The sequence below is a fragment of the Chrysochloris asiatica genome, unplaced genomic scaffold (assembly GCF_000296735.1).
Source record: "Chrysochloris asiatica unplaced genomic scaffold, ChrAsi1.0 scaffold00141, whole genome shotgun sequence".
Lineage (NCBI taxonomy): Eukaryota > Metazoa > Chordata > Mammalia > Afrosoricida > Chrysochloridae > Chrysochloris > Chrysochloris asiatica.
The window spans coordinates 8,617,608-8,629,867 of NW_006408659.1; positions in this window are offsets into that span (position 1 = coordinate 8,617,608).

Consider the following 12,260-nt stretch of genomic DNA (forward strand, 5'->3'; position numbering starts at 1 on the left):
CTCTGCAAACCAACCAAGACTCTCAGCCTGTAACACCAAAAAAGGAAGAAGTGCTGGGGTTCCCTGTAGGAAGGGGATGTGAGGTCAGAGATGAGTCTCAGAGAGGCCTGTGAGTTGGAAACCACTCAACAAACAGGACGTGTGGTTGTCAAAGAAACCTGGAGCTGTAGGAAATGAGGAGTTGGAGGCATCCCCTCCTTACCTGCCCCTGCCTGGCTAGTCAGCAATCTCTGAAGAATTGAGATCCTAACCCACAGGTGAGCAAGGGGGAGCATGGACTGGAACCCCCTGGGAGGTGGTCTGGGCTGGGGGCTCCATTTGAATTCCATAATTATTAGACAGGAGGAAGCTTAATATTCCTCATCAATCTCCCTTCTCCAGATAGGACATTAAAACTACTCTAAGATAGCTCTTGGGAGCCCTGGTGATGTAGTTGGTTAAGCATTGGGCTGTCAGCCACCAAGTTGGTGGTTCAAGTCCACGAGTCACTTTGAGGGAGAAAGATGAGGCTTTCTGTTCCCAAAAAGATTTACAGTCTCAGATATCCTATGATTGTACTAGACTCAACTGTTGTTGTTGTTAAGTGCTGTTGAGTCAGTTCAAATCCATAGTGACCTACATAGGGTTTTAAGGAGTGGCTGTGAGCTTGAACCGCCGACCTCGAGACTCAAACTGACTTTGCAGTCGAGCGCATTAACCCACAGTGCCACACCAAGACTCAACTGTAGTGGGTTTTATAATAGCCCTGGGTTTTAGGAAATGCAGGTCAGGGACATTTAATTTTCCTTGTCTTACTGGGGTCAGTGTTCTTTCCAGTAAGTTCCTATTCTCCCATTGGCTCAACCCATTCTTAGATACTTCTTCATTGTGGTGAATTTTAGCCTATGAAGGAGTATGTCTGGGCAGAGCCCCTCTGGTTGCTGGTGATAGAAGTGTTGCTTCAGGGAGGCAGACATGACCAGGCCCCTCTTTGGGAGCCTGGAGATCTTGCAGGGTAGGCATTTGGTTTCTTTGAACCAGAATCTACACATTCACTCACATTCACACACATATTTATACACAAACACTCACTCACACACATACCTGTACATTTCATTCACACACATGCTCTTATACACAGCATTGTCTGTCTGGAGTGTTTATTTCCTTTAGTCCTAATTTTGCCCTGCTCTGACACCCTGACTCTCTGCTAAGAGATTAAAGGCTTCCTTCAAAGCTTCATCCAAAGGGTCAAAAGCTCGCACATGCTTGGTGGGACTTCCTTGTAAACAAGTTGCTCATGGGGCCTGTGAGGTGATCAGGTAAATCCCAGGGGTATTTTTTTCACTTGCTGAGTTGGTCACCAGCCTGCCAGCTGAGCAGAAAGGCAGGTCCTTCTGGGAATCCCAGGACAGTTTCCTCGGCTTTTTCGATCTTTTCCATGGCATTCAGGGGTTCAGACCTGTGTGTGGGAAGGCCTTGGCGTGGGGAAGGGATGGGCTGGGCCCTAGTTGGCAGTGAAAGGGCAGGGGCTTCCCAGACTGGTTTGCTAAGGGGAACCCCAGCATGGCCACCTGCTTACTCTCAGTTCCTCATTCCAGGGGGCCGGACAGGGGCCCTGGAGTGAGGTAGCTCCTCAGGAGGTTTTTGTGTTTCAGGCTCCCGAGCTGCTTCCGGGGAAGCAGTTTTTTGTGCCTGTGACTGTTAGGGCTATTCATTCTTTCGACAGAGGGTAACATGTGGCTGACAGTCGTGACTCTGTGACATGGCAAGTGAACCAGGTCCCTGGCAAAAGGACCTGTGTGCTCTGGGTTTCCATCCTGGGTCCCCTGTAGGGTCTGCTTTTCCTACAGGTTGTCCCTTCCTGAGGACTCACCTCTCCCTGTACTGAGTCCTCATATCCAGCTAGGGCAGCCAGCACATTGAGTTTCATGTTAGGAGCTCTGTGTGACTTGGGACAAGTTGCCTAACTTCTTAGACATTCTGTTTTCTCATCTGGAAAATTGTGAAACGAGAACCTTCCTTACAGGCTTCTTAAGGAGCCGATGGTTAAGTGTTTGGCTGCTAACCGAAAGGTTGGTGGTTTGAACAGAAGAAAGATAAGTCTGTCTGCTTCTATAAAGATTACAGCCTTGGGCAGCCTTTGGGGCAGTTCTCTTGTGTCCAACAGAGTCACTATGAGTCAGAATCGATTCCCTGGCAGTGGGTTTGGTGGTGGTTTGGTTTGATGGTGTTCTTATAGGAAATCTCTAAGGTACCCAGAGCCTGGCTAATAGCAACCCTAACGTCACCTAGGAGCTTGTTAGAACTACAGATGGTGATACTCAGACTCCACCCCAAAATGACGGGATCAGGAAACTCTGAGGGTAGAGCCTGGGAATCCTAATGAGCTCTCCAGGGAATGCTTTTTTAAAATCATGTTTTATTGTGCTTTTGATGAAGGTTTATATGTCAGTTTAAGTTCCCATTCAACAATTCTTACACAAGTTGTGTAGTGACACTGGTTCTGCTGAGGAGGGACAAGGAGCAGATGATAGGATTGTTGTTGTTGTTATGTGTCGTGGAGTTGGTTCCGACTCATAGTGACCCTGTACAGGGTTTCCGAGGCTGTAAATCTTTACAGGACCAGAAAGCCTCATTGTTCTCCTGCAGAACATTTGCTTTTTGGGTCACTGGACACCAACCACTCTTGGGGAGAAAATGAGGCTTTCTGTTCCCATAAAGATTTACAGCCTTGAAAATCCTATACAGGGTTGCTGTGAGTCTGTGACTCAAGGGCATGGAGCAGCAGTACTTAAGGGTAGTATGATTTTTTTGAGCCAATTTGTTATTTAACTACAAGTTGGGATTTGAAGAGTATCTTAGGGCAGTGGTCCCTGGGAGTCCTCTAGTCTCAACCAGTCCAACATGTCTGTTTTTCCTTTTGTTTTTATTTTAAAGGAATTTGAGAGTCTGTTTCACATTTCTCCAATTCTCTCAGGGCCTTGATTATAAGGGTTTATAATGGTAGCTGGACACCATGTAGTTCTTCTGGTCTCAGGGTAGATGAGGCTGTGTTTTATGTAAAAAATGTTTTATTAACTAGTTTCTTATGAGGCTTTGGTTTCCTTCTTTATCTTTTGCTCAAGATGAGTAGAGACCAATAGCTATATCGATAGCCATTTGCAAGCTTTTAAGACCTCAGACACTACTTCAGACATAACAATATGAGCTATATGTAATGCCAATTGATTGAGACATTCCACCAGACTATGGTCCTAATCTTTGAAACCAGAAATCCAGTCCCACGAAGTGTTTGATTCTGTCTAAGAAGTCTTCATAACTGTATTCCTATGTGCTTTATTAGATGACAGATATGTACACACTATCACATATGCATATCCCTGTATACACACACATATACATACTTATACACATGTATGGAGTCTTGGTGTGACGCTGTAGAATCAGCACTGGACTGCTAACCACAAGTTTGGTGGTTTAAATGTACCAGTTGCTCCTTAGAAACCCTAACCAGGGTTGCTATGAGTTGGAACTAATTTGACACGTCACAACAACATACACATATATGTTGTTGCTGGTAAGTGCCATTGAGTCAATTCTGACTCATAGCGACCCTGTATAGGGTTTCCAAGGAGCATCTGGTGGGTTTGCACCACCAACCTTGTGGTTTCAAGTCCAGTGATGATTCTACAGTGCCACACCAGGAACTCCATACACATATCTACCTCGGCACATGTATTTTTTGGTTATTTTTGCAATTGTTTCAAAATTATATATGTCTTGGTTTTTAGCAGCAAGTCCTTTTTTCTTATACACTTTTTAGTGACATCATTTTACCTTTGTCAAGCTGTGTACACGTCTTCCTCATTTTGTTGTATCTTTCCCATCACCAAAAATAACAGGTGTCCTGGTGTGGTGCTGTAGGATAAGCACTGAACTGGTAACTACAAGGCTGGTTGTTCAAACCCACCAGCTGCTCCTCGGAAACCCTATACAGGGTCACTATGAGTCGGTACTGACTTGATGGCACTTAACAGGAACAATAACAACTATCTAGGAGTTCTGGTGTGGCGCGGTAGGGTAATGCACCAGACTGCAGAGCCGTTTGAACTGCATGGTTGGCGGTTCAAGCTCACCAGCTGCTCCTCAGAAACCCTATACAGTGTCGCTATGGGTCGGAATCAGTTCAGCGGCACTTCACAACAACAATAGAGAATAGATCTTGCTCCCCCTTCCTCTCCAGGGGAATCCTAATGCAAGCTGTGGTGTGTGACCCGTTCCTCTAAAATATGGCCAAGTCAGTAGATTTGTAGCTGAAAGCCCTTTCTTCCCCTTCTCCTCAAGAAGAGCTATAGTGGGCTTAGGTGTGTCTTCTTTGTAGCCAGATAGTCCTGGGTTTGAAGCTTAGTCTGCCCTTCCTGTCTGTCTAGGGACAAGTTAGTTAGCTTCTTTGTGCTTTAGTTGCTTCATGGGCAAAATGGGATAATAAGGTGTCTTTCTTTGTGACTGCTAATTGAAAGGTTAGAAGTTCAAGTCCATCCACAGGCACTGCAGAAGAAAGGTCTGATGATCTATTTCCAAAAATGAAGCCATTGAAAACCCTATGGAGCACAGTCCTACTCTGACACACAAGAACTTGTCATGAGTCAGAATCAACTTGACAACAGCTAGTTGTTAGCTAAACTCCTGTTTATAGTAACTATTCTTTACATGTGTGGTGTTGGGATTAGCACAAAAGACCACCTTAGTTATTCTGTTCCCCATTTATGGGGTAAACAGCTGTCAGATGTCGTGGAACCTAGTCTTCCGTTAGTTCTCTTGAGCTAAGTAAGTCCCCTTTTACCTGCCTACAGGTGAATGTTGTCCTCAGTGTCCGAGTACCCAGTTAGCAAGTGTTACACGATCGTCTACCCCCTTGTCCCTTCTCAGACCCAGTAGACCATTTAGAGATTCTTCCATCCTCCCAAGTACCTTTCTCTCTCTTCCCTGATGCTGGCGTTCTTTGGGGAGGGCGAGGGACAAAGCCTTTCCTGTACAGTCAAACAGAAAGCTGAGGAGTGGAGTAAACGCCCCCAGGAATGACCTTCATTCTCCCTGAGCTAGTATTTAGTGGTAGGAACTCTCCTAGGTAGAGTGATGGGACAGCTGCATGGGTCATGTGGGTGAACCACCAGGGGCCAGACACCAGGGTGGAAAAAGGAAGTAAGTTCCGGGAGGAGGTCAGTCCCAGAAGTGCACAAACTTGGCCATAAAGGGGCCTCGTCTTGAATGAAGCATGATGGTGGAAGCCAAGTGTGCTTGTTTCCTTCCAAGGCAGCCCGAGTTTGTGGAATCTCTTATAATCTCCAGATCTTGGCAGGGCCCCAGGCTGCAGCTCAAGTCTCCTTCCTCGAGTGGCGCAACAGGGCTGGGGTTTCCTGTTTGCCATCAGTGCTTCTTCCTGCTCTAATGCCAGAGGGCTGAAGTGTTGAGGTCTCAATGCCGTCTCATCTTTTACTCAGTAACAAAGCAGGTTTCCTTAGGAGACCACTGGGTCAGTCTGTAACACTACAGTATGAATTTCTATGTCATATAACTTTCTCCTCTAACACAGGGACCCAGCTTGCCCTCAAAGGGACAGCTGGGCTCAGAGAAGAGCTAGGGACAGACCTCAAAAGGGGAAGCTGCAGTCCTCCAGCAAGCATTTCCCTTGCATTAGTTCTGGGGCCCAGATCAACTTCCTGGATTCTGCATTGTGATGCCCTGGCTTGTCAGAGGTGGTCCTTCTCATCAGCTCTGTATCTGCAAACACTGCCCTCTGAGACAAGCTACACTGTTGTCTTTCCCCTTTAAAATACTAGAAATGGGGGAGGAAAAAACCCCAAATTCCACCGTCATCATCTCAAGGTGAATTTATGTGTTTCAGAGTAGAATTACCCCTCCTCCCCCCCAATTGAATTTTCTTGGCTGCGACCTTCCAGAAGCAGCTTGCCAAGTCTTTCTTTGGAGGTACCTCAGAGTGGGTTTGAGCAACATAATAGTGGGGAGGGATATTAAATACCAAATTCATTTTGCTTTTAGAAAATTCCTTTCCTTCTGTTCTTAAATGGCTACTTGGAGATGCATTTGGTGGAATCTTCAGTCTACATAGCTCTGTCCTTAGGATTTTTCAAGTTTTCCTGCCTCACCCCTGCCCAAGAAGATTCTAATTAGCATCTTGGATTGAGAACCTCTGAGATGTCTTTCCCTCTCTTGGTGTAAGCTGAGGTCTAGCCCTCTTACTGGTCACCTTGGGAATTCTCCATGAGAAGCCCTCCACTCCCTGAGCCTGTCTCTTTCTCTCTTCTCCTCCTGCTATAATTGCCTGTCATTGGATGATGAGGGACAGGATTACTGTCCCCTACAGGATAGCCTGGAAAGTAATAAACTACAAAAAGGGCTTCTTCACCTCGCTATGTACTTTCCACCACAGGGCTTGCCCACTTTTCTGGTCTGTATTTGCCTCTCTCTGTCTGGGGACCATGTAGTGGGTAAATAAGATGAACGATGGATAAGCCAGCATCCTAGGCATGTTCTGGGACTTGATAAACCAGGGCATGTTCTCTGGCTTTCCTGACAACAGGAAATGCAAGTACTGGAGTTTGAAGGAGCCAAGAGCTAAGGGCAGAGGGAACTCTGCTGTGTTTGGTGAGAATTTTGGATGCATTTTGCGACTCTTGGGGGAGGACTTTGTTTTCGCGCTTCTTGCAGGCAGTTAAGTCTGCATGTTTCTAGCGTTTGACACGGCCCCTCGTGTCTTCTGCGGAGGGTGGAAGCACCTGTGAGAAGGAGGGAGAAGGGCTGTGAGGAGGAGAGGAAAAGACCCTTTGTGCAGCAGCTCCAGGATTCTGACTAGCTTAGAGGCGGGCGTCCAGCCTTGCACAGCACGGCAGCTCTTGTGTGGGCAGCTGCTTCCTCCCAGCTGGAAGATGATGCACAGAACCAGCAGTTGCTTCAAGTCCAAATGAGTGGGCATGTGTAGCGGATGCTGTTGGGGCCCACCTAGATCCCCTTTATCCATTTGTGCTGTAAGTATTGGGAAATGCCTGGGAGCTCACACCCAACCCCCTACTTCTCAGTCATTGACTGACAGAAATTTTTTTCTTTTTGTTGTGGTGTTGATTCTAATGCATGGTGACCCCATGTATGTCAGAGTTTTCAGTGTGCTCTGTAGGGTACTCAGTGGTTGGGTTTTTGGAGGTAGATTGCCAGACCTTTCTTCCAAGGTGCCTCTGAGTGGACTCAAACCACTAGCCTTTTGGTCAGTAGCTGAGTACTACCCAGGGGCTAACAGGGTGCTTGGCCTGCATTTCCTTATGAAGGACAACTCTGTGATCCGTTGTTTACACTCCAGAGCTCCCTGTATGATCAGATTGAATCTAGATTTTAGCTGAGTTCCTTCCCCTGCCCTTGCCTGTTTCCCTCATTCCTTTATAGTTTACTCTGGAGAGCCTCCCTCATAAATCATGTGGACTGGAATCCTTGTCTCAGGCTGTTTCTAGGAAGCCCTGACCTAAGACAGCAGACTAGCTTTTCTTGGACTGGTTGCTGAAACGACTTCCTCCCTTGAGGGAGGGATGGTGATGGGCGAGAGCTACAGCTAGGGACCCAGGGAGAGGAAACTCAGAATCCAGTAGGGGAGAGAAACACCAGATAGATTTCTGTAAGGGGTACAGATTGTAGTGTGAGGCCTGTCCCCATAACACTGCCCAGGGACTGTGGAGATGGTTCGCAGGGAGAGAAAAGTTTTAGGTCAGGGTCTGGAAGGAACATGGGTACACTCACAGAACATGAAAAGCAGGCCCAGAACATTCTCTATGGCTGGAAAGGTTGTACTCCCAAGTCGCCATTGAAGCAGACAGGAAATAATCGTTTGGGCTCCACATGGTTTCACTGGCAAACTGGGTGGCTTCACCCAGGCATTTAATGATACTGAGAAGGCAGAACAAAGCCAGAAGCCAGCACCAGAAGGAAAGACTGGCTGGCTGGTGACCCAAACAGGCCTCCCACATGACTAAGGCCTGGACCCTTGTATCCCACCTTGGCAAGCTCACCAATGTTTACCTCAAACATTTTAGCAGACGTGCTCTGTAGTTAGTAGACATTGAATATACATTTTATGTTTGAAAATGGTTCATCTAAAGAGAAGTACTGATTTAGAATTCTTGAGAGGTAAATAACCATGTTCATAGATGGAGTTCAAAGCCCCTAGGAAGTGCTAACATGCTTGATTATGAAACAGAAAGTTGGTGGTTTGAGTACTCCCTGTGGTACCTTGCAAAAAAGGCTTGGCAATCCACTTCCCAAACCATTGGAAACCCTGTGGAGCATAGTTCTTCTCTTACACACGTGGGGTTGCCGTGCTTCAGAGTTGACACGGTAGCAACTAGAAAGCTGGTAGAGAGAGTTCAGTAGATTTAAATCTTTTTTAGATTTTCAAAATGCAGCTTTATGTTAAAAATTATTTGTCTAAAATCTCCCCTTTCTCCTTGCCCTTTTTCTTTATCTCCTTTCTCTGTGTGATAAGCACCATTTCAGTTCTATGCCTGAGATGCTGGCTTGTGTGGGAAACCCCTTCTTCCTGCCTGCCTTACTTTCCCTTCTACAAAGAGATGATCAGTTTGCAGTCCCAAAGTATTGTGGGAAATGATGCTTGTAAATGATTCTTATAAGGCATTTTGGAGTCCAGGAGGGCTCCATAAATATCAAATAATGACAGGGAAGGTGGAGGAGTGGCAACCATCCAGCTGAATGCATCCCTCTCTCCAAGGCCACAGATATTGGCAGGCACTCTCAGAGGAAATATCCAATTGAATTCACATTCCAGTCCCATAAACAGTCTTCCCCTGACCCTTCCTTGTGTGAGGAACAATGCTGTTTAAGGAATATCAGACTCTAAACTCTACATTTCCGGCTTTTTGTTAGTTTGGCTATTAGCTTTATAGTGTATGTAAATTTAGCTTGGTTCTTTTTCAACTTGTTGTAGGCTCTTGGTAATTTGTGGTGATGGTTGGGAAGTTGTGAGGAGAGATGCAGATATTGTCCTTGAGGAAGACAAAGGAGCAGTTGAGTTCTATAATTCCAAATCAATCATGTGATAGGGTTCCTAAGCATTTTCCTAAGGAAAAAGGTGACTAGAAGTCAGGCTGGAGATAAAGACTGGGTAAATGCAGCAGATGTATCAGACTTAACGTCCATCATGGCCTTGGTAAGATCACCAAATAGGTACGGAGTGACTGAACCTTGGAGAAGTCCCACACTTGACAACTTGATTTCTATCAATCTGCTAAGTAGAAAATTAGTAAAGGAGAAGGTTGAATATGTTGTCATAGATTTCTTAACTGTATGTATTTATATCCTGTGACCTATTTGTTCATGCCCTTTGCCCATTTAATGGATATAAGACAGTTTCTTATCAATTTCAAAACGTCTTTTATTTATTAAGGGCCTCAGCTCTTTGTCACATGTATGTCGTTGGTGCTGTTAAATGCTGTCAAGTCGGTTCCGACCCATAGTGAACCTGTATAGGGTTTCTGAGGGGTGGCTGGTGAGCTTGAACCACTGACCTTGTGGTTCAGACCGACTTTGCAGTCTAGTGCATTAACCACACCGCCATGTATAGTTTATATTTTTTCTCCCAATTTTTCATTTGCCTTTTGACTTTGTATGGTGGTGGTTGTATGCCACCGAGTTGGTTCTGACTCATAACAACTCTATATAGGGTTTCTGAGGCTGTGAATCTTTGTTGTTGTTGTTCTATACCATTGAGTAGCTACTGAATCATAGTGACCTTATGCCAAACAGAAAGAAACACTGCCCGGTGCTGCATCAATCTCCCTATCATTACTACACTGGAGCCCATTGCTACTGCCACTGTTCCAGTCCAGCTCACTGGGGGCCTTCCACTTTTTCAATGGCCCTCCCCTTTATTAAGCATGATGTCCTTCTCCAGGATTGGTCCCTTCTGATAACATGTCTGAAGTATGAGAGATGAAGTCTGGCCATGCTGGCTTCTAAGGAACATTCTGGCTGTACTTCTTTCAACACAGATTGATTTGTTCTTTTGGCAGTCTATGGTACCTTTAATATTCTCCAACACTATAACTCAACTACATCAGTTCTTCTACAGTCTTCTTTATTCATGTCCAACCTGCATATGAGGTTATTGAAAATATCATGGCTTGGGTCAGGCGCACCTTGGTCCTCAAAATGACATCTTTGTTCTTGAACACTTCAAAGAAGTCTTGTGTAGCAGATTTGGCTAATGTTTTTATGGGAGGAAAAAACTTCATCTTTCACTTGAGAAGTGACTGGTAGATTCAAACTACTGACCTTGTGGTTAGCAGCCCAGTTTGTAATCCACTATCAAGGCTCCTTAACTTTGTATAGAGTAAACTTTTTTTTCCTAAACAAAAGTTTAAAATTTTTACATATTTGTGTCAGTTTTTTCATTATGATTTTGTGTCTTGGTAGTAAGGTTTTTCCAACTCCAATATTATATGTATATGTGTGTATGTATATATAGTATGTTGTTGTTAAGTGCTGTTGAGTTGGTTCTGACTCATAGTGACCCAGTATAGGTTTCCAAGGAACAGCTGGTGAGTTTGAAGCGTTGTCCTTGTGATTCAAATCGACCCTGTGGTCCTGCACTTATCCTACAGTGCCTCACCAGGACTCTGTACATATGTATGCAACAATATGCATACATTGTTGTTGCTGTTAAGTGTCATTTAGTCAGTCCTGACTCATAAGGACTCTGTATAGGGTTTCCGAGGGGGAGTTAGTAAGTTGTATGTATGTGTGTGTATATATATATATATATATATATATATATATATATTGTTGTTGTTAAGTACCGTGGAGTTGGTTCCGACTCATAGCGACCCTACACAGGGTTTCAGAGGCTGAAAATCTTTACAGGAGCAGAAAGCCTCATCTTTCACAACTGGTAGTTTCGAACTGCCGACCCTGAGATTAGCAGCCCGATTCGTAACCACTACACTACCAGAGCTCCATATATATATATATATATATATATGAGTCCTGGTGTGGCGCTATAGACTATAAATACTTGACCGCAGCACATGCGCACACATATATACATGTGCATATCCATAAATGCGTATATTGTTGTTGTTGTTGTTAGGTGCCATCGAGTCGGAACCGACTCATAGCGACCCTATGCACAGCAGAACGAAACAATGTCCAATCCTGGGCCAACCTCACTACTGTTGCCATACTTGGGTCCATCAATGATGCCACCTGGCCAATCCATCTCGTTGGGGGTCTTCCTCTTTTTCTTTTACCATCTAACCAAGCATGATATCCTTCTGTAACTACTGTTCCCTCCTGACAATATGTCCAAAGTATGAGAGATGAAGTTTGGCTATCTTGGCCTCTAAGGAACACTCTGGCTGCACTTCTTCCAACACAGATATATTGGTTCTTTTGGCAGCCCATGGCACTTTCAATATTCTCCTCCAACACCATAATTCAAAGGCATCAATTATTCTATGATCTTCCTGCGTATACACATGTATATATATGTGTGTATATATATATGTATGTATATGTATATATGTGTGTATGTATATGTATGTGTGTATGCATGTGTGTATGTGTATGTACATGTGTGTATATATGTGTGTGCATGTATATGCATGTACATGTGTAGATATGTATATGCACACACATACACATGTGTGCACATTTTATGCACATGTGTACATGGGTGTTCATGCATATGTGTATGTTGTATGTACACGTGCACATGTGCATGCATGTGTGTATGTACGTGTGTAAGTGTGTGTATGTGCGTGTGTGTATATATGTGTGTATGTACATGTATATATATGTGTGTGTATATATATAGGAGTATAGAAGTCCTGGTGTGGCGCTATGGATTAGTGCACTAGACTGCAAAGTTGGTTTGAACTGCAAGGTCGGCAGTAGTGCTGTCCAGTCGGTTCTGACCCGTAGCGTCCCTGTATAGGGTTTCCGAGGAGCAGCTGTTGGTTTTGGACTACCAAACTTTTGGTTTGCAGTCCAATGCTGAACCTACAGCCCCACACCAGTAGTTATATATATATGTTGGAGTCCTGGTAGGGAACTGTATTACGAGCTGCGCTGCAAACTGCAAGGTCAGCAGTTAAAAATCTACCAGTCTCAATGGGCTAAAACCAAGGTGTTGGTGGGACTCTCATCACTAGGAAACTATCTGCTTCCTTGCTTTTTCTAACTTCCAAAGACTGCCTGTATTC